General features: G+C 37.8%; 1 protein-coding gene and 1 long non-coding RNA gene across 4 annotated transcripts in view; both read left to right on the top strand.

The window, feature by feature from the left end:
* casz1 (castor zinc finger 1) overlaps nucleotides 1-21,301 on the top strand; it is a 203,129-nt gene that overhangs the window by 11,826 nt on the left and 170,002 nt on the right. The gene's annotated exons all lie outside the window — the stretch shown is intronic.
* On the top strand, nucleotides 7,557-13,789 carry LOC310741909. Its single transcript, XR_014538096.1, has 2 exons — nucleotides 7,557-11,466; nucleotides 12,367-13,789. It is a non-coding gene; the product is annotated as an uncharacterized lncRNA (long non-coding RNA).

Genomic DNA, 21,301 nt, shown 5'->3' with positions numbered 1-21,301 from the left:
GTCTTATCCATCTGGTTGATCCTGCCTCGCAGTAACAGCTCGTACACGATCAGCTTGAAATTAATTTGAGGAACCTTGATAAGTGCTAAAGGAATAGATTTCCAAACCTGCAATAACAAGAAGTAGACTGGAATTGAACAGTAGGTGGTTTGTGTAGCAATACTGATCAGCCATTATTTTACACCCATAAACGGTGCAACCACAATTTCTTATTTGATAACTAGTAAATCAATCCGCTTCATGTTTGTCTTGATGTGAGGTAGATGTAAAAACCGAGTCTTGGCGTGATGACAGTGCACTCTGTGTAGCATGTCACCTGGAACACGCCAAAGACAATTATGCTTTGTCATGTGATGATTATAGGAAAATTAAAAAAGAAAAATGAGAGAAGGAAAAAAACATTTTTGATGTTTATTCTTCAGCCGCACCTTAACCGAATACAGAATTTAACTTGGGTGGAGAAAAAATATGGGTGGGGAACTTTTTCTTTTTGTCAACATAACCTGTCCTTTTAGTTAAAGAAAGAACCAGTGTGACAAAAAGCACAAAAAAAAACTAAAAACAAGTGTACATGTTAATCAGGGAGGATGGGAATTGAGAAGCTTTGGCCTTCTGGAGCGGGTGATTATTTTCAACCATGGAGGCCGTGTTGCTTTTAGAAATAAGTAGCTCGTTTTATTGGGATAAAGAAACTCTGAAACAGCCTCTGCTGTCAGTCTCTTTGAAATCGACATTCCAAACACTTATGGCTCATGGCCTGCTCTTTAGCTGCTCTATTTTGGGTTTTGTGATACAGTGTTATACAGCACAGTATGTATGGACAGACAGGAAAGACGTGTTTGGCTTTGTGTGAATATCAGCTCTGTCTCCTGCCCTGTACATCATCGGCTTCTGAAATTAAAGTCTACGCAACTATTATTTTTGTTCTTTTTTTTTTTTTGCATATATTCTAAAAGAGCTGCTTTTTAGTGGCTGTAATGGTAAAAGGCCAGTCAGTGCGAGGTCATGTCACGTGACATTGATTCGCAAATATTGTCCTCGGGCTGATAGTGCAATGTTAATGAATGGATCAATGAAGTGGATCATGCCAGGCTGATAAATCTGTGGCGCGCCCCGTGTCACCCATGCTGGTCACGAACACACGTTCTCAGAGACATGCGTCTGGCAAAATTGCAGTTGTTATCTGGTAACGTCATACATACGGCTAATGTCTTCTAAAAAATTGACATATTACCGTAATGTGTGCCTTTTTAAAGCAGGTTTTAGAGGTGTTCTCTTTCCAAATAAACACCCCTGATTTGGTAGAAGTTTAATTAATAAGAGAATTAAAGCTGAGCAAGGGGAGTTGGAAATGGGGTCTTTAAAGGGTACTTATTTTTCCATCTTGGCTATCCTCCAAAAAAAAAAAAAAAGCCCTAGTCAATTAGTGTCTTAAGCTGCAGAAACAAAGAAAATTATTAGTTGTAATAATAATGGGTTTAAAATGTTTTGTATGAGATGCAAATGTTGGCCCAAAATGATTGAAAAAGTTTAAGGCACGTAATCGTAAAAGGATGTCTTGATGCCTTAAGCTTCAATTGTTCCTCTTCACTTGAACTAGGAGACCCAAACCTGTTCCAGCATGACAATGCCCCTGTGCACAAAGATATGAAGATATGCTTAACATAGGTTGGAGTAGAAGATCTTGAGTAGCCTGCTGCAGAGCACTGATCTCAACTCTATTGAACACATTTGGGATGAAATAGAACTGCACAAAAGGCTTTTGACTTTACTAACACCTTTGTGGCTGAATGAGCCCAAATATTAAGCACACTCCAAACATCTTTCCAAAAGTGTGGTAGTTTTTGTAACAGCAAATAGGGACTAAATGTGGAATGGAATCTATCAATCAATCAATCTATCTATCTATCTATCTATCTATCTATCTATCTATCTATCTATCTATCTATCTATCTATCTATCTATCTATCTATCTATCTATCTATCTATCTATCTATCTCTGTCTGTCTGTCTGTCTGTCTGTCTGTCTGTCTGTCTGTCTGTCTGTCTGTCCAGTACAGTACAGTACAATATATATATATATAAAACAGGAGGAAAACAAAAGAAAAAACTACCTTTAGAATGAATTTACCCAATTATTAAGTGAGAACTAAATTACGTGCTAGGTTTAACCACTTTGTGTTTGCATTAGTGTTCATTATCTCACTGGTCCGTTGCCAGTGAGTTTTTTGGGATCCTGCTGTATTATGGGATGTGATTTCTAAATAATTGTTTGCTTTGCATGCTTGCTCTGCATACAACAGCCACACCCTGTGATATACCTTTAGGATATTTGATATAGACAGAAAGAAATTGCCCCAATGTCAAGCAGCAGGTGACTGGCACCTGCTAAGTGAAACAGACAAAAAAAAAAAAAAAAAAAACACTCCTGGTATTACTGCAGTTAGCGAAATCAGAGATGTGACAGCAATCTAATCTGTGCTATCTATTTTGAAGTATCGTAATGGACACTTTGACTCGCTGTTCTTCTCGGTTAAAGAGTCCTCATCGTGGAAGAACTATGATTGCAAATGAAATATGTTCATCATTCAGGATAACCTTTTTTTTTTTTTTTTATTAATGAAAAGGCTACTGAAGAGGGGTTAGGCACAGGTCTTTACCTGGGAGACATCCATCCAGAGAACTTGTGGTGACAATGTTAAGAAATAAAAAAACCCTAGATCGACACGTGATTGTTCGCACGTCTTGAGGCCTTTAACAAATTCAGGCGAGCGATTGGCTGCAGAGGATCATCAAACAAATTAATTGTTTCCCCTCCATGGTAAGAAGGTGCTACTCTCCCAAATTGAGTGCCTGCACTTGGTTATTGCACTTTAATAGCTTGCTCGCCAAACTAACCATATATTACGCCGTGTACAGGCTCAGATCGGAGAAGATGAATAGGCTATTAATTAGAGTTGCGCTGAGAGGGCACAGGGGATAGACTACTCATAGCCCTGCAATCAGCGTCAACGGGGCCCTTCTCTCCATACACCAGCCAGGCCACTGTCAGGTCAAAAGGCTCCACTTCTAACTCGCGCACCCCAAAGGACAAGCGAAAACATCTCAGCTAGCTACTGAATGTCATGGAGGGGTCCATCTCAGTCTTTGCTAAGAAGATTCAGCCATCAGATTGTCGTAAAAATTTTAGCGCATTGTTCGACCCTGACACGGAGCTACAACTCAACAACTGACTCACGTACAGCTGACTTCAAATGAGAAAGTTATGGATAAAACATTTGACATCCGCGGATGATTTGCAGCAAAAAGGCTACTTGGGCTTCATCGCCGAGCTGCGCTTTCTGAATTAGCTTTTTATCACAATTAATTAAAGGAGTTGTTCCATCTTGTGCTCATCCGTGTGGGATAAATAAGTCAGAGCCATAGATATATGCCCCTTTATTAGCTGCCATGATCTCGCCAGCATCTGTAGCTATGGAGCTGCTTGTGTTTGCTGCGACTTGTTACCGACGACTTGTGCACCATCAATCACGCCAAGCACTAGTTTTATGGCTCGTTTTGTTAAAAAACTCTTTTTTTTTTTAAATGCAAGGTATCAGAGTTATGGCCTGTCTATGCAAATAAGGCAATTTTGACAGTTCGTTATTCATGCTGTCGCCTTTTTAAACACTTAAAGGAAATAAATTCGTCGCTGACAGGCCGCTCGGAAATTGGCACTAAATATTATTAAATATTTTAACAAGTTCCTTGTAAATATGCCTTAAATGTTTGAATGATGGGCAACAAGAAAAATGGCCTTGCATCAACTTATTAGAGGCAATAAAATGGCCATGATTTATGGCAGAACAACTTAGGACATGTTTTTTTTTTTTTTTTTTTTTTTTTTTTTATCTTATCCCGTTTGTCCTGATGCGCTCGGTAAATGCTTAAACATTGTTTGAAACCTGGTAAATTTTATAAGTCATGATACATCAGGGACCGACACGAAGGGTCCCGGCAGCGCATCAGTAAGACAATCACTCTGATGGTGTACTGTACGTCACGGGCGTACTTTTAACATCTTTTAAAGTGCTCCTTATCTTTTTATTGTTAAATGCTTTAAATTTTGTGGTGCCGTGAGCCACGAGCGATGACTTCCAAGGCGTGTTTTTGTGTTTATAGCGAGGCGTGAGTGTCCTGTTATGAGTACCAGTATGAAATCACTTTAATTGAACGGAGCACTATTTGAAATTAGTGCGAGGTGGTTGAGATATATGTCTGATGCAACAAAAGTTTAAGTCTTGCCATGGAATTTTCATCGCTTCCTCGTCAATATGTCTAAATCCGACTACCTGCGTTTTTCGTGTGTAAGGTTTCTATGGAGCTGAATGTTTACTGTGCATAACAAAGATTTTTTGGCTATCTATCAAAAAAGGCAGTTAGATGACTCAGAGCTGGTCGTTTTTGACAAACTTCTAGAAAACAACAGCTTAAAAAAGTCAATGAAAAGCAGCCTGATTCTGTAGTATTCATTGTACTTAAGTTTACCATGTAGGAATGGTGATCATTGTTTGGCTTTTTTTCTCTAATCTTTAATAAAGAGTTTTTGTAGTGGCCAAGGCTGCCCTCAGGCATGCTGCTAAATCCAGGTGTGGGAAAGGCCTGCAGTTCATCAGCCTAGAGTTCTTGTTTCAGACATGACTCCTTCATGCTCTCCAGATGTTTAATAAGAGCCTCAGCTGCTCTGAACTCTTTATTTAATGATTACGTATACCGAGTCATTAATTTATTGAAGAAAAAAATAGGAAAGCAAGGGAATTTTCTAGAAATAGATTATCCTATATCGGAACCAGGACCTCGGTTTGCGGTTTGTTATCTATTATTACTGACCTTTTGTAAAAGTAAAAAGAAAACAGGATGAATGCAAAGGAATATATATTTGGCAGAGTATTAAATCTCTGAGAGTCTTTAATTAAACTTATCTCTAATTTTACAAGTCAAAACTGTAAATAAATTCCCGAAAAGTAGGAAATACGATTTAGACTCTCTCTCTCTCTCTCTCTCTCTCTCTCTCTCTCTCTCTCTCTCTCTCTCTCTCTCTCTCTCTTTCTCTCTCTCTCTCTTTCTCTCTCTCTCAATCTCTCAATCTCACACATACAGAATCTATCTATCTATCTATCTATCTATCTATCTATCTATCTATCTATCTGTCTGTCTGTCTGTCTGTCTGTCTGTCTGTCTGTCTGTCTGTCTGTCTGTCTGTCTGTCTGTCTGTCTGTCAACTAAAATTAATGACGATCTCCACGTATTCTGTTTTTGACATTAACTCCATTCAACACAATGTATGGACAAATTTGAGTTATTGGATATAAAAAATCCACAATCATGGTGTACAACAAAAGAGAAGTTTAAAAAAAAATAAAAATACGATGCTTTGACATGAAGATAATTCATAAGCACATAGAATGCACAATGACAAGGAATTGAAGGCAAAAAGGCACCCAAAGATAACAACAATAAACAACACAGTAAAATTGGATTCTTGGCATTGTCATGCTTTAATCTGTTTAGAACGATTGCATGAAATAAGGCTGTCCTGAAAACAAACGTCTGAGAGCTGAACCTGAACCTGAAGTTTAGGGAACTCCAGCTTGTGTCTTCAGGTCAAATTGAACTTCTTGCGAACAACATTGGTGTGTTTGGTAAAAATTAGCACCAAAAGGCTGCCAATCTTTTTCTCTCTTTAAATGAGGTAAATGAGCTTTATGGGAAACAACAACTTATCAGAATATATGTTAACATAAACCTGGTTTTTAAGCCTAAGTCTGCAAACTTTATAATTCTTGTAATGTGACAATAGTTATATAGTTATTGCGATGCAGCTCGCCGGTGCAGCTAGTTGACAGCTAGCTTGTCAACATAGTGCACTTCATCTTCCTTCTCAACCCTTTCATTCCTCTTTCTCCCACCCTTCTGCAAGTTTTTTTGCCAGCTTAGCAGAATATGAGTGTCTTGTCTGCCTGGCTGTAACCTTGCCACCAGCTTCTGGGTGCTCTCCCAACCCCCCTACCCACATCCGTGTTAAGACTGGAACAAATGACTCAAGGCCCACAATGATGAGTGCACCTCGAGGGAAGAAAATAAAACTTGAACGTGAAGGAGAAGGAGAAGAAGGGTAGGCAGAGTGGCTTTAACAGTGGCTGGATGTGAGGGGGGCTTTTGGGCTAAAAGCTTGGGCAGCTCTCGCCCTGCCTTATTTGATTACACTGTCTGTTCCACAGGAAGCGCTGAAAGGCAGTGGCGATAGCATCGCTATGAGGAGCGCCACGTGCAGACCCACAGACAGTTGCCAGTCCTCCTCTTTTGAATGGCAAAGTGGTCTTCAATCTAGTTAGAGCCTGACTGGCATATCTCGTTCTCCCCAAACTCCCCCTCAGGTCCTGATTAGCAGGGTTAAATATGAGGAGCTCTGTGTTGGTATTTCTGTGGTCACTCGTGTGCTGTGCACATTGTTTAAAATTTTTTTTTATTTTTATCATCCCTCTGCCATATGCCTTGCAACTTTTTTTGTCTCTGCACTTGCTCTTTGTAACAGCGATGAGTATTTTGGAATGTCCAGCATTTGGAGTACATTATTCAAAACAAATTATAATCAAAGCACAGCTGGGGCAGTGTCAGTACAGTGGTTAAAGACTCTGGGTTATTGATCAGGGCTTCAAGAGCCACAAATGCTTATGCTCGGTCATTGAACACCGCTTTGACCTTCTCTGCTTCAGGTATGCTGTATCATGACTGACCCTGCTCTCTGACCCCAGCTTCCAGGGATATACTGTACACTGTATGTGATACACAAGGGGTTATCCTTTTTCTTTAAAAAACATATTTGAGTGAATGAAATACATATCCAAGTATCCATCTCTCTATGATCAAGAAAGATCTTTCCCATCACATTCTTATAAGAAAAGACGGCGGAGCAGAACGGCTAGGGGATGGAAAAAAAGAATTGGAAAAATGGGGTCCTGATCTTCTTGGAAATGCCACAATAAATTGCAGCACCTCCCCAACGGATGGATGATTAAACGTGCTCCTAAACCGGCCTGATTTGTGGGGGCACCTTGCCGATTTTATTTGCCACTGTTAACATTTTCATTCCTGCATTATGCATGCTGCTCTGGGGCAAGGAAGTGCTACAAACAAATGGCCTGGGGGATGAGCGTAAACACAGACTGCCTCCAGAGCTGAGACTGTGAGAACGAAGGAGAGAGAAGGAATCACTCGCTGACTGTATTCCTCTTCAATTGTTTATTGTATAATGACCATCAAATGCTCCTTCTTTGGGCTAAAGTGGGAGTATTCCTGAGGTCATAGTGTTATTTTTAAGACTTTTTAATGTTCCTACAATGGACTGCAATAGCATGTTCAAGTACTACAGAAGCTGATTACAATGGATAATGGATAATGGTGGCAAAATGGGTTTAAACCACAAATGATTAGTTTAACAGCTGGTGGAATCATTCTTTCAAAACTGTCGCGAATAACCCGAAACAGCTAGATAAGCAAGGTTTGTTCTCCAGTCATTTGTGTTTTACGATTTCTTTGGTACATTTCACTTGTAAACCCAGTTGATAATTAACTGACATTTTTACAAGCTGCTTTTATATACATATACACAGACATCTGTTTATTCATATAAAAATCTATCATTTTACTTGTCTCCATCTGATGAGTTCACCACTCCCTGGGCCAGTGTGAGACTGGTTATTGCTGGTATATGCGTGTGTGTGCTTGGCATGCGATTGACATCCAATGTCAGCTCCTGTAGCATCACAGTGCAGTTAGATTGTCATTGCGTCTCTTACCTCACTGCAACTGGATCATGCAAATCCATGCAAATAACACTTCACTGGCAGACAGTTCTCTGTGCCCGCTCTGTATCAATGCCCTACACTTGTCATATAGCTTTGGATTTACATAAAGGAAATGAAAATGCTAAAAAAACTTTTTTAACCCACATATGAGTAAAAACCTGAATTACAAAAAAAACTCCCCGTTGCAATTTTAATCTCTTCCCAAATACTTTGTTTTTTCATTTACTCCAAAGAACTTTTTATCCTAGTCAGGTATGCCGTGGACCCGGAAACACTTGGTCTTGATGATACGCCGGTCCATCACAGGTCACCATGCACAGTCTCATTCACACCCAGGGGCAATTTATTTGAAGTTTGGCAGTTCACCAACACATTTTGGTTGAGGATATGGGTGGAAAACAGATAACCAAGAGATCATGTGAAAACTGAGAACATGTGAAAGTTCAGGAACTGGGAAATCTAGAGCTGTGAGGTGGCAATGCTACCCACTTGACCATTGAGCCATGTTGGTTTTTGGTTATGCCAAATTTAGCTCTTTCATTGGGTGTGCAAGTCACAAAGCATATTTTAGTGGCTCTCCTCATGTTCCAAATGATCTCCCACATTTATCATTACTTATAATCTCACTAAATCATCCACCAGAGATCCTTTGACTGGTGTCAAAAGAAGTTTACATTTATGGTATTTGGCAGGAGGCGACTAAAATTATCTTATTTATACAAGTAGAGGGGCTTGTTCAAGGGCAACAACTTCGCAGTGCTGGGGTTTGAACTCATGACCTTTTGGTGAGCAGTCCATCATTTTACCCACTGAGCTACCACTTCCTTTGCCTTGTAGTCTGAAGTCAAAATTCACTCAGTAATCAGTCAGACTTCTTTTGAGCGGTCTCTTTTTTTGCTTTTTCACCAATTCCCTTCTAATGTTCATTCTCTGACTAATTTTTTTACCACTTTGTCAGTGTTGCTTTTGACATGTTCACACAACCCACAGTCCATCAAACAAAAGACAGTCAGATTTTATATTTGAATTTAGATTTGCTTTAAAAATGTATTTAATAAATAATACAGCTCTGAAATATTGCAATAGTGTAACACATTACTCAAATTATCTTGAGTTGAATCTAGAAATTCTGTATGTTCTCTATGTGTGTGTGAGGGGGGTGTTTTCTGGTTTCTAACAGTTTCCAGAAAATATGCCAGTAAGTGGATTGGTGATTTGCACCTTGTCTAAATTACACTCAGAATCATCAATCTATCTACTGTGATGAGAATGTTCATCACACCCTGTGATCTACTGGCCGTTCATCAATAATTTATTCCCATCATATAAGCAGTTTCCCTGGGATAGCCTCTATCTCTGGCGACCCCCAACCAGGGTAAAGTGGTTACTGAAAAAGAATTAATGAATTATTTGCGCTAGTATTCAGAAAATCCCAGTGATTACTGCCTTTCTCATTTCTGCAGAAGATTTAAAATCTTTGAAAGGAAAGCTTCACTGTAATACAGTTTTCAGGTTTTCAAAGATTTCAGTCAGGTTTAATCTGAGTTTAAGCTCTGATTCCTTGTTATAGTTGTGGTGTTGGTTATTGTCATTGGGCAGTCAAGCTTGAGAAAGCCTTTTGTGTTTTTTCATATTTGTCGAAGAATTAGAATAAAATTTGATAGAAAGTAATACAAACTAAGGACACATTATAGCTGAAAGCACTGTGTTTATAGTATGAACTCGAGGCACGAGGTCGAGTATTCATGGTGGTATTTGTGCTGTGATCGAGTACAGTGGAACAGAGGCTGTGTTCTTTTCTTGGCTAAGCTTTTTCAGTTATCTCAGCCCTGGCGGTTAAAGAGCTCTCTTTTGCTTTGACATAATGTGACTCATGCACAGTGCATCAGAGGGAAGGCTGATATTGTCTTTTTATGACTTGACCTTTGAGTTATTAGTTTCCTCTTTGATGAATAACTGTTGTCGCTGTGCCTCCGAATCAGATGAGAGCGCCTTTTTTGTGGAGACTTTCGCCTTTTTTTCTGACGCAGCCTTTGCCATCTTTTTGACACGTGGCGGGGAAAAAAAGGAATTTGCTCTCTCATTCGGTTTGACAAGAAGATATGAGGCGATCTAATATGAAAAGTTATGGTTTGATTAATTGAGTGGAAAGTTGCGAGAAGGTCAAGAGCAGTTTGTTGGAAATGACTTTTGGTTCACAGAAAAATGACCTTTCTCAGCGTAATTCTCGCGCGTTGTAATATCTATTGGAAGCTGAAGTGCAACTGGAAACAATTAACATGACATCCTCCTCATATGAAATTCATACCATTCCATCCCAGCGAATTCGAAACATTCTGTTCAATGAAGCACACACATGGTGGTGGTGTTAGCTGTTCATTCTGAGAATTATACAACAAATTGTGGTCATGATATATGTATTGTATAATATGTACAATATATGTATAAGATAAGGCTAACTTCTGTGTTAATACAGTTGCTGTTGATAGTGTGCATGGTTACGCTGCACAACAGAAGCAGCTATATATCTTTATTTTTGGACTTTGTGGACCAGCCATTGCTCTGATGTAGGTGGAATATGTTATAGAGTAGAAGTCATAACTTATCATTGCAAGCCTCACTCTGCCATATGAAGCCATTTGGCAGCGGGATAAGAACTGAAATGATGAAATATAGATGCGCTTTTTATCGCTTTTTTATTTATTTATTTTCGATTGCACGCCTCTCTATAAGAAATCTGACTTCCAGCTTTTGCTTTTGTTGATAATCCAGTCCCGGATTGAAGGGAGCAAATATTTAAGGTGTCCTCGGGTGTGATGCACATCTGTTTCGCAGCCCGAGGGGCCAAATCCAGCACACAACAAGGCGACAAATGCTGATCCGGGCCTTCTCTGCAGCAAAATAAAATATGGCTCCAGTTTTCATTAAGGTGCTATTGATTAGCTTTTCCTGGCGATGAATTACGGGCGACGATAAATAAAAAGGAAAATATTTTTATGACTTTTTACAGGCCATGCCAGAATCGGCTCACTTCTCTCTCGCTGGCCTCGACATGCGTGCTTTATTTTATTTTTTATTTTTTTACAACATTCGAATACTTGTGGCTTGCACAATGCCGGAGCGATGCTTTTTTTAATCTGCAAAACCAAGCATTGGGTGTTTTCATGATAAATCGTCTCATCCCTTTTATGTGTCAAGAGTGAAAAAAATTCTAAAAGGACAAAAAGTGCATACAGCCTGCTTGTTTCAGCCAGTTGCTGCAGCGAGTAAACATGTTCATTGTTGATGCCACGTCGGCTCTCACAAACTCAAATTAAATAAGAGACAGTTGCTAGTAGAGAAGAATCAAGAAAAAAAATTCTTGTACGAGGAATGTGGAAGACAAAGTTGAATGTGAGAGTTATCTCTCTCTGCGGAAATTTATGTTCAACCCACTTTCAGAACATGTCCTACAGTGTTTTGTTTCTATTCCAACATCAAAGGAGGTTGATTTTCCTTTCCTTTTAAAGTTTAGCCCGGAGTTCACTTTTCTGCTCCGTTCTAGGCCTCTGTGTGCGGATCAGATTGCGTCTCATGTTGTGAAGATGAACGGGGGCACATTTAGGGAATAAAATCTGAGGTAAGGCAAAGAGACCGGTGATTTCTGAAAAGATAAAAGGCATGTGGTTATTTGGGATTTTTCTTTCCTGCTTCCTTTCTCTTGGAACAAGCTTGACACACTATTGTGCTTCGAAGCTACTTAATGATATATGATCGGTCGATTGATTTCTATTGGTTTTCATGTCGCCGTCACAAAATGATGGAAAGCTTAACACGTTCAGCATCTCTTTGTCTAAAATGAAAGTATCACTGTGTGTGTGTGTGTGTGTATATATATATATATATATATATATATATATATATATATATATATATATATATATATATATATATAGTGATACTTTCATATATGTAAAGTACACTATATAAAATGTGAAGTATCACTATGTCTGTGTGTGTATGTGTGTGTATATATATATATATATATATATATATATATATATATATGTATGTTTATATATATATATATATATATATATATATATATATATATATATATATATATATATATATATATATACACACACATACACACACACACATATATGTATATTACATTGGCAATTCAGATCTTGTAGGCTTACACCTAAAAGAAGACAGAAAACAGGATAACCGAAGAAAAAAAAGGAAGGGTGGGGTTGGGGGAGGTTTGTGAAAAACCTGGCATTCGTTCCAACTTTATTGTGCACCTGGGGAATATTTGAATGTTTGACTCAGGAACACTTTTATTGAAATAATTACATCTTTCACATTGTCCACCAGGCAGTTTGTCTTGTTTCTGTGATCTAAAAGACATCTTGTTTACCATAATAAAATAGAAAAAAAAAAAAAAACGATCCCAAATAACCCCATGGCAGATTTCATGGGCCATTCTGTATGTGACCTGAACTGAGTCCATTTATTTAATTTTCTCCCCTAGATTGATTGGCTACAGCGCTCACAAACAAGTGATGAGGATTCGACTGGACATTTTGTGAAATTCTGGGACAGAAAGCATTTCTTGTGTGTCCGCATGGTGGGCAAGGGTAGACAGGCCCTCCAGCCCTTTGAAACACGAGGCTTCAGAGATAACATTTCACACCCAATAGTGCTGCCCAACCATGCAGCCCACATGAAATAAGCCCTCAGTCTTTAGGTTTGGCTTTCATTTTTTTCAAGCTGTTGACAGGCGTTTCAAAATGTGCTGAAAAAATGCATCAGTAACCACACACTGCTCTAAACATATCTAAAACCACACACTCTTATGACAGTAATTGTGTACACAGCATGCAGTAGAGATGCATGCAGTAGAGAAAAAACAGAAAACAGAGGTTTTGTTAATGTATTTATTTCACATTTATTCGTTCACTTCGCATTTTCACTTCAGTATTCTTCCCTGAATTAAGTAGTTTTTCTGAAAACATTCAAAATGATAATTGCTTCCGGCTTAAAGATTATGCAAGGAAAAAATATCCCTTTCTTGGCAAAGAATTGTCAGGTATGTTGACACAACTATGATGACATCACAGAGTCTCTTTCTCAATAATTCAGAAATGATAGTGTTTTATTTAATGTATATCCTAACTGATTTCACTTTCATAATATACACAGACCCATCAAAATGTTTTTTATCTCTATTTCTTATTTCGACTTTTTGACATTTTGACAAGTAAGCACAATGTCTATGCAAGACGCCAGAGGCTCCTGAGCTGCCACTTTTAGTTAATAATCTAAAGCCATAGGTGTGTACCAGGTGTTTAGCTTAGATTTATTTTTCCAGAAGTCAAATGGAAATGTGCCATCTTCCTCAACAACCCCATTAATGTCTTATACCTCTGCACATGATCAAGCCCTAAAACATGATTTTTATTGCAGAATCTTGTTATAGTGAGGCATAGCTTCCAGTTTACGTTTTCAGTTAATAACAGCTTTGTGCACACCAAGTCTCACAAATCAACACTTTGGGCAAAAGATCAGTTGGCTTCGTGCCCGTCAGCACCAGTCTATCGCCAGTACATAAGAGGGAGATAATACACACGTTTGCACGCATGCACACACTCATTCAGCCAGGCACACACTCATTTGCATGTACGCAACGTTTCTCACGCCATTTCGCACTCTCTAACCTATAGCACACATTATATATGTCACATTATAAAGGTTGGATTATGTCTTACCCTGAAGTATTTTGACATTAGCTGCTTATTTCTAAACACTGTGGGTGTAGCTGGCAGTAAGTATGTGGACAAACAAAGAAAAATGTACTTTTCTTTGCAAAACAGCTTCACATTAACTTCAAAAGGGTTTCCATTTAGTTATCTCTCAATTGTAAAATGACACCTTTTGGGAATAAAAAAAACAATTACTAACTCTCAGCCATCAGGTTTATATGAATGATTCTAAATTGTCTTAAATAATGTAGGACCAAAATACCAGAAACACACACTTTTTTTCATAATTCTTTCATCTCAGAGTACATGTATTTTTAGATCTTATATTTTTGCTACCATTTCACATTAAAGGTTTCTAGACTGAGATTCTGTACTGAATTTCTGACACCATACCACTGTGGGGTGAATTCTCGATTCATTTATTTTCTATTAATTGGCTATAACATATGTTTTTTTCTATAAAATTAGCTCTCAATGTGTTTGACCAGATCCCTATTAAACACTTTGTAATCTATAAATGATAATAAGCAGATTAAATCAATAAATGTTTCGTTAAACAAAGTAAAAATACTTGCTTTGATGTGGTTAAGGTTTCACTTAGGAGGAGACGTTTGTGTAATATTTACAGAAGGAGTTCCTGGTGTCCATGCTTTGTACCAGTCACCACGTTTTTAACATTGGAGAGTTTTTCAGGACAGAGGAGTTTGTGTTTTGGATTTTCTCAGTCACATGATAGGCCGTGTTAAATATTCTTGTCTTGTGGATGTTTCATAACCATTAAATGTACCTAAGACTAGTTAAAAAACGATGGTGAGTTGTTTATTTATAAATTGAAACAAGCTGAAACTTTGACAAATCTTAGTCCTAGACGGGTTCTCATTTAATGCAATTTATGCATTCACTTCACTGTATCTAGAAACAGCATGTTTTTTCTTAAATGTAGTGGAGTACAAAGAAAAGTACACTCTGTAGACAAACGTATTGGAACAACTATATGTGTTTTTTTCTCAAACTGTCACCAAATGTCTTTGAATGCCCATTCCATGAAGATATGGTTTAAATGAATTAGAGTGAAAGATCTGACTGCTGTAGACCTCTGACCTCAAACCGATTGAACACCTTTGGGATGAATTGGAATGCTAACTGCACCCCAGGCCTTTTCACCTCACCTACATCAGTACCTGACTTTACTAACACTCTTGTGGCTGAATGAATACAAATCTCCACAGGCACACTCCAAAATCTAGTGGAACATCTTCTCAGAAGAGTGGAGGTATATATATACCCGTAAAAGGGGACTAAATGTGGAATGGGAACTACAATTGAATTAAAATGATACTCTGATAGACTTGTGTACTTAAGTACAGTAACAATGTAAAAATACTTTGCTACTATCTACACTTAAAAATAACAAACTAAGGATTTTGCTGCTGTATAAGAATAATCCACTTACCACCCTTACTCTTTTATTTTACACGATCGCAGGCCATTCTGTGCATCTTTTAAGGAACCCTAACTTCACTAACATTAACATATTAACAAACGTTAACATATTATTAGGTAATTTAGCATTTGTTTAATTGAATAGTTTTAAAATGTTATTAAAATCAGCCTGTATTGAATAATGTTTGTTCAATCCATGTATGAAAAAACAAGTTCATATTAATTTCTTACAATTTGAATTACAGAATGTTTCTAAATATTGACAACTGAACTCCGGGTGTAAACATTGGCACTCAATTTTGAATTGTGGCAATTAACAACCGCATTAAGGTGTTGGTTAATGTTAGTCATTGTGTGCTTAATTCTGTATCATCTGGAAATGGATAAATGCAGGTGTTCGTTATTTGTTGCTCTTTAGTTTCCTGTAAAAATGATTCAGCTAAAAAAAAGTGTAGTTACTTTGTTATTGTTACTTCTGTCATATTAATACTGACTTTCATCAATTGATCGCATTAATGTGCTAAATAATGTCAGTTTAAGAAAAGATTAATATAATTCAACGGACACGATACCACATAGCACCCAACTGTAGTTTGCTCTGATTAGCTTTCTTCCTGTTTTTTGGAATGACTGTGACATGAATTATTTACATCCTACATAAAAAAAACTCTTTGTCTAGATTTGATCACAAAACATTTTTCTCTGTGTTCACTCAGTGTTTTATCAAAGCACACATATTTTACTGAATGAATCATAAAGCTTAGTAGTCACTAGCTGCTAGCGTTTAGGTTATGAGCAGTTTGCACTGCACTGAGTATGCCTCATGTCATTGCTGACAAAGTTTTAGTCATTTCCTTCCTTCGGTCTTTTGTTGAAAAAGTCTGAAATGTGAAAAAAATTAACCATGGTCCTGATAGAAGCAAAAAAAAATAATAAAAAGAAAGATGAATTGACAAAATGGGTCAAATAATAACGCAGTATGTTTTTATGAACGGTTGTTACTAAACCTGGATCAAAAAGAAATAGGAAGTAAAATACAGTATGTCTTCAGTCTTCAGTTTAATGTTAATGAAGACCGTGAGCAGCTCAAATGCCATTTAATGATAAATAAAGGTGTGTCTGAGGTAGCAATTACATTGCTAATAAAGGTGTGTGTACAATGTAACGGAGAAAAACATGTAGCAATCACATGTTTTTTTATCTACTCTTCTGGGTCTAAGCTGAAACTGACAAAACTGACAAAATATGTAGATTATAATGGTCTTAATAACAAATCATTGGTCAGGAAATTTAATCAAGTTTAAAGAAGTAGATAATCTAAATTATTATGGGATGCCTGTCCTTTTCAATTTTTATTCTTGTGGTAGACTTTTTTTTTTTTTTTTTTATCGAAAGCTGAGTCAGTGTTGTCCTATTCACTAATAAAGTCTGCATGCATTTGTGTAAATGTATCTGTTTTTAGCTTTTCCCCAAACAATTCAACAAGTAAAAGAGCAAACAGCGGCAAAAGAGACTCTCAGGAGTTTTGTTTCTGACCAATGATTTTGTTAAACAGGAAAGTACACATAATTTTTATTTGAATTTATTGTTTTATAGTAACAGCTAAAACAGTGTTGATACATTCAACGTGAGAAATGTGAAATGATGTAAAAATGGGTTTTTATGAAAAAACAAATATGTAACTTGAATTTTTCAGAAAAAAGTTTCAGGCCTCAGGATGGTGGCTGTGTGGTTTCCCAGAAACAGAGCAAATTTGTATCTTTATGACAGTATTTATCAGGGATAAATGCACATAAATTTAAACATAAAAAAAAAAAATGTTGTAATTCTTACGTCCTGAATAGACACTTTCAGATCATGTGAAAAACACTAGAAATAAACTTGAATTGAATCGAATTATATAGCTATTTTGCAAAAGATAAGATGCATTGTATATGTAAATATAAACTACATAATCTTTTTTTGATAAATAAAAATGTGGCTAATTAATGTAAGAGGAACCAAATTTTAGATCACTTAAGCACTCTTAGTGCCGGTCCCAAGCCCGGATAAATTGGGGAGGGTTGCGTTAGGAAGGGCATCCAGCGTAAAACATGTGCCAAATCAAACGTGCGGAGGATCCGCTGTGGCGACCCCTAACGGGAGAAGCCGAAAAGAAAGTTTTAAGCATAAACATATGCAAAACATATTCAATTAATTCATGATCAATATAGTTCTCGATTTTATTGTGTGTAATAAAAAAGCACTTATTTTAATATAGTATAATTTACAAACTGACTGGAAACGGTTGATTTGATATAAACTGTAAAAATGGCATTTATAATTCATAAAAAAAATCATGAAGGATGTAAAAAAAATTGTGTTGCTATAGTAACATAATACGATGATTTTCAAATGTAAATCTTTTCAAAAATACAAATGGTTTGCATGTATATCGTGACATCTATCATGTTTTGTAAATCAGAATTGTAAGAGGGTATTTTTTCATATTGCCTGCTCCTAGTCAGAACCAGAACTTCTATTTCATTTGTTCAAATCCGATTTGTGAAGTTTGACACGTCTTGCAGCTAACGTGCAGAGGGGTGACTTGATTTTGTTGATGCAAAAAAAAAAAAAAAAAAAAGAATTAAAAAAAGCTAGTTTGTAAGTGGATCCTTTTAATATTTTTTACTTTGAGTTTAATACAGAACACGTTTTGCAGTTTGCAGAAGAACAATATTGTTTTACAATCGCAATGCATTAAAATAAGGGACACAGACGTAATACACTAGTAGAGTTAAACATACAGTTGAAGCTGAATACCTTAAATCGATAGTTCCCAACCCTGATCCTGACCTACACCTGCCCTACATGATCAAATCCAACTAACAAGCTAATTAACAGCTATTTCCTGTAGTCAGGGTGTATTGAAGTGTGGAAAAGATCTCCAAGAGCAGGTTTGGGAACTGTTGCTTAATACAAAGCATGGGTGAGGAGAGTTGCTCTGTATTCGTTTCCAGCAAAGGATATGACACACGCTGGAGAGGGAGAACGACAGAGAGAGAGAAAGAGAGAGAGAGAGAGAGAGAGAGAGAGAGAGAGAGAGAGAGAGAGAGAGAGAGAAGAGGGAGGCAATAGAGCGTCTTTCATCCGGGTCGTAACCGCTACCATTCCCATGAGGGCCACGCATAAGGTCTCAATTAGGCAGGCAGTCCTGTGCCAGGAGCATTTTGCTCACAGATTTGTTCGTGGAGAGAAATGGATGTCATACGTGGGGCAGTGTGAGTCCAGGCCCATGGCCACGGCACACGGATGCAGAGCTTACGATTAAAACCAGTTCCTTCTTATTACAAGTGGAATTTCCTCCATGCTGATTGAAGTTCCAGCATATTGCTGCCACACTCCCTCCCACAGAAGAGCAAAGACTTTTAAAGATTTTTGGAGCATAGGAAAAGGGGAGCATTGCAAAATGGAGGCTTAATTTTTTTCTACTCTCTCACGGTACTGGGCCATGTGCGTACAGTTTCAAAGTCACTTGGTTTAGTGTAAGCGCGCCACAAACGACCATTTTTGTCATAATACGCTTCCGCTGTGAAGGTTTTTTTATTTCTTTTTCTTTTTTTTTTCAGAAGTGGCTTCCAGTGACTAACTGATTTATGTGATCAGCTCAATTACCAGCAGTTGCGTAGACGGCCAGATGAATTTTTGCTGGCTTTGAAGTGAGATCTAAGCAGCGCGGATTTATTCCGGAAATTGATATGGATATGCTTTTTGTTTTATTCAACAAAAAAAAAAAAATTCAAGAAAGCTGTGCAACAATAATCAAACTCGTGCCATTTAGCTTCTCTTTGCTAAGTTAATGGAATCCTGTAATGTTTAGTGTGTAGCATCAATCATGCAAAAATCTATTGTTGCATTAGCCTTGAAAGAACAATAATAATAAAAATGCTATAATGGCTTTAGCTTCCTTTTCATAAATCATTGTGCAGGGGGTACAGTGAGGCGTATATGTGTGTGCGTACGTGTGTGTGTGTGTGTGTGTGTGTTTATTATGAGGATGACTTAACTTTGTCGAATATGCTATTTCAGCCCTTTCAGGCTGTTGAGGACACTGAATATTGATGTGATAGTAAACAATAATAAAATAGGGTTTTTTCCTCCACCTCTCATGTCTCATGGCCAAGTACAGCGTATAACAGCGTGTATTTCTGGGTGACTGCGTCGGCTCTTGCACATTCGGCCGTGACTCCGAGCTGCGGCGTGCTGGATGTTGGATAGCCGCTCAGCGTTCAGCTGTAAATCACCAGTAAATGCATAAAAATGGTGTCGAGCGAGAGATTTACTGTAACGCTGAAAATCCTTTTAAACAAATATTAAAATAAGGCAACAAGGCGCCTGAAAGTCGTTTAAGAGGGCATCGCACTTCAGTTCGGACGAGAGCAGTGAAAGCTGACAGGCTGTCTGAATTTACATTGGTATTAGCATTTGATTGATGACACTATGCACGCACTTTGTTAAGTTGGGAAGGTGGCGCTGAGGCGGAGTGCATTGTGCAGTTGCGTTCTGCCAAGTCTGTGTAGTTAGAGAGACAGGAAACACGGATTCTAAAGACATAAAATCCGGTATCTATTAAAATGTATTTACCCACCGGCCACTTTAAAACGCCTGTTCCCATGTTCATCCCTGCAATTATTTAATCTGTCAATCATGTAAGAACAGTCCAGTGATTAAAATCATGAGGATACAGGTCAAGTGCTTCAATTAATGTGCACATCAAATATCAGAATAAGGAGAAATGTTAGCCTTGTGACTTTAACAGTGGCATGTTTATGGACAGATTGATATTCAGACCTTTGGGATTTTATTAACCCAGAATGATTCAGAGAACAAGCAAACAAAAGAAATCTAGTGAGTTTAGTTCAGCGATGAAACACCTTGTTGAAAAGAGAGGTTTAAGATAAAATGAAGGCTTTGACCATCCAAATAACTCTTGAAAAGCATTTCAGAACAGCAGAAGTGCACACGGTTTCAGTGCGTCGTCCTTGAAAAGGAATCTGAGGCAATAAAAAAGCTGAAGAGTCGAAAAAAGTCTAACAGTTGCTTATGCAAAAATCACGGAAAATCCAGAGACTCCGAAAAACTGAAACTAGCCTGACTGGCAACAACAATCTTGTCCCTGAGGTCGCTGGGAGTTTTTTCTTCATGTGATCATTAACTGTGACTTTAGATTTGTATCTGCGTGATTCGTATCTGCATATTGTAGTGCTGCTGTACATTTGACTGATGAATAATCGCATGATTGAGTAGTGGACAGTTAATATTTTCTAGAAATTAGAAGCATTGAAGCATTCAAAGAAAATGTTGCCTATGCTATAAATGTATGTATAAATGTTGCCATAGACTGATGCATAGGCAGAAACCAGGCACAGGTTAAGTGTAAGGTTCTCTTTGGAACTTCAGTAAGCAGTTTTAATGTCTGTGCAGACATTTAGACTCGCTCCACAGCCTGAGGAGAGAAAATCTCCATTACCTGACTCCATACATAACACCCAGCACTGCACTTACACCGTGGGTGGAGAAGATAATGCTCTGAAATGAGTGGTGGTGGTGGGGGGGGGGGGGGGCAAAAAGTATGAAATTAATAAAGCTTTTTAGCTGGCATAATCAGTCATTTTGAACTTGACTGGAGAGAGCAACAAAACAAATAAATTTTGGGGAGAGAATACATGTATTTTAATGCCTTCAAGCAAAACTAATTAAAGACGACACCTCATTTACATAAATAAGCATTATAATTTGCATGGAGGCACCAGGGAATATGGTGAGGGGGGAAAAAAGAGAAAGCAATATTTTGCACTCTGCTAATTTCATTTTATTTAGGATTTAAGCCTAATAAAGATTCATTTTGGTGGGGAAGAGAATAATCAAATGGAAGGGGGGGAATTTCAAACTATCTCCAAAGATGCAGCAGTCACTATTCAAAGAGCCCCTTTTCAGAGGCAGGAGAAGAAAACCATAATCAGGAGTGGCACGTCCTGGCCTGGCTCCAATGCTCCAAACTCCTTGAAAGGTGGAAAAAAAATTTTTTTAGAGCCCAATTTATTAGAATGCAGTTCTGGCATTGGTGGCTGAATTAATGGCGGTGACTGATAATGACTGTAATCGTGGCACAAATGGGGTGTTGAAATAGCAAACAACGTGCACCAGGCATGTAATAGGGCTTTTATTAATTACCCGAGTCGGGGCAGGAGTATGTAGCAGGATTTACAGTAACGGTAGTTG

The sequence above is a fragment of the Silurus aristotelis genome (assembly GCF_946808225.1).
Source record: "Silurus aristotelis genome assembly, chromosome: 19".
Taxonomy (NCBI): Eukaryota; Metazoa; Chordata; class Actinopteri; order Siluriformes; family Siluridae; genus Silurus; species Silurus aristotelis.
Note: the sequence above shows the minus strand (reverse complement) of the source record. Positions and strands in the feature narration are given on the sequence as shown.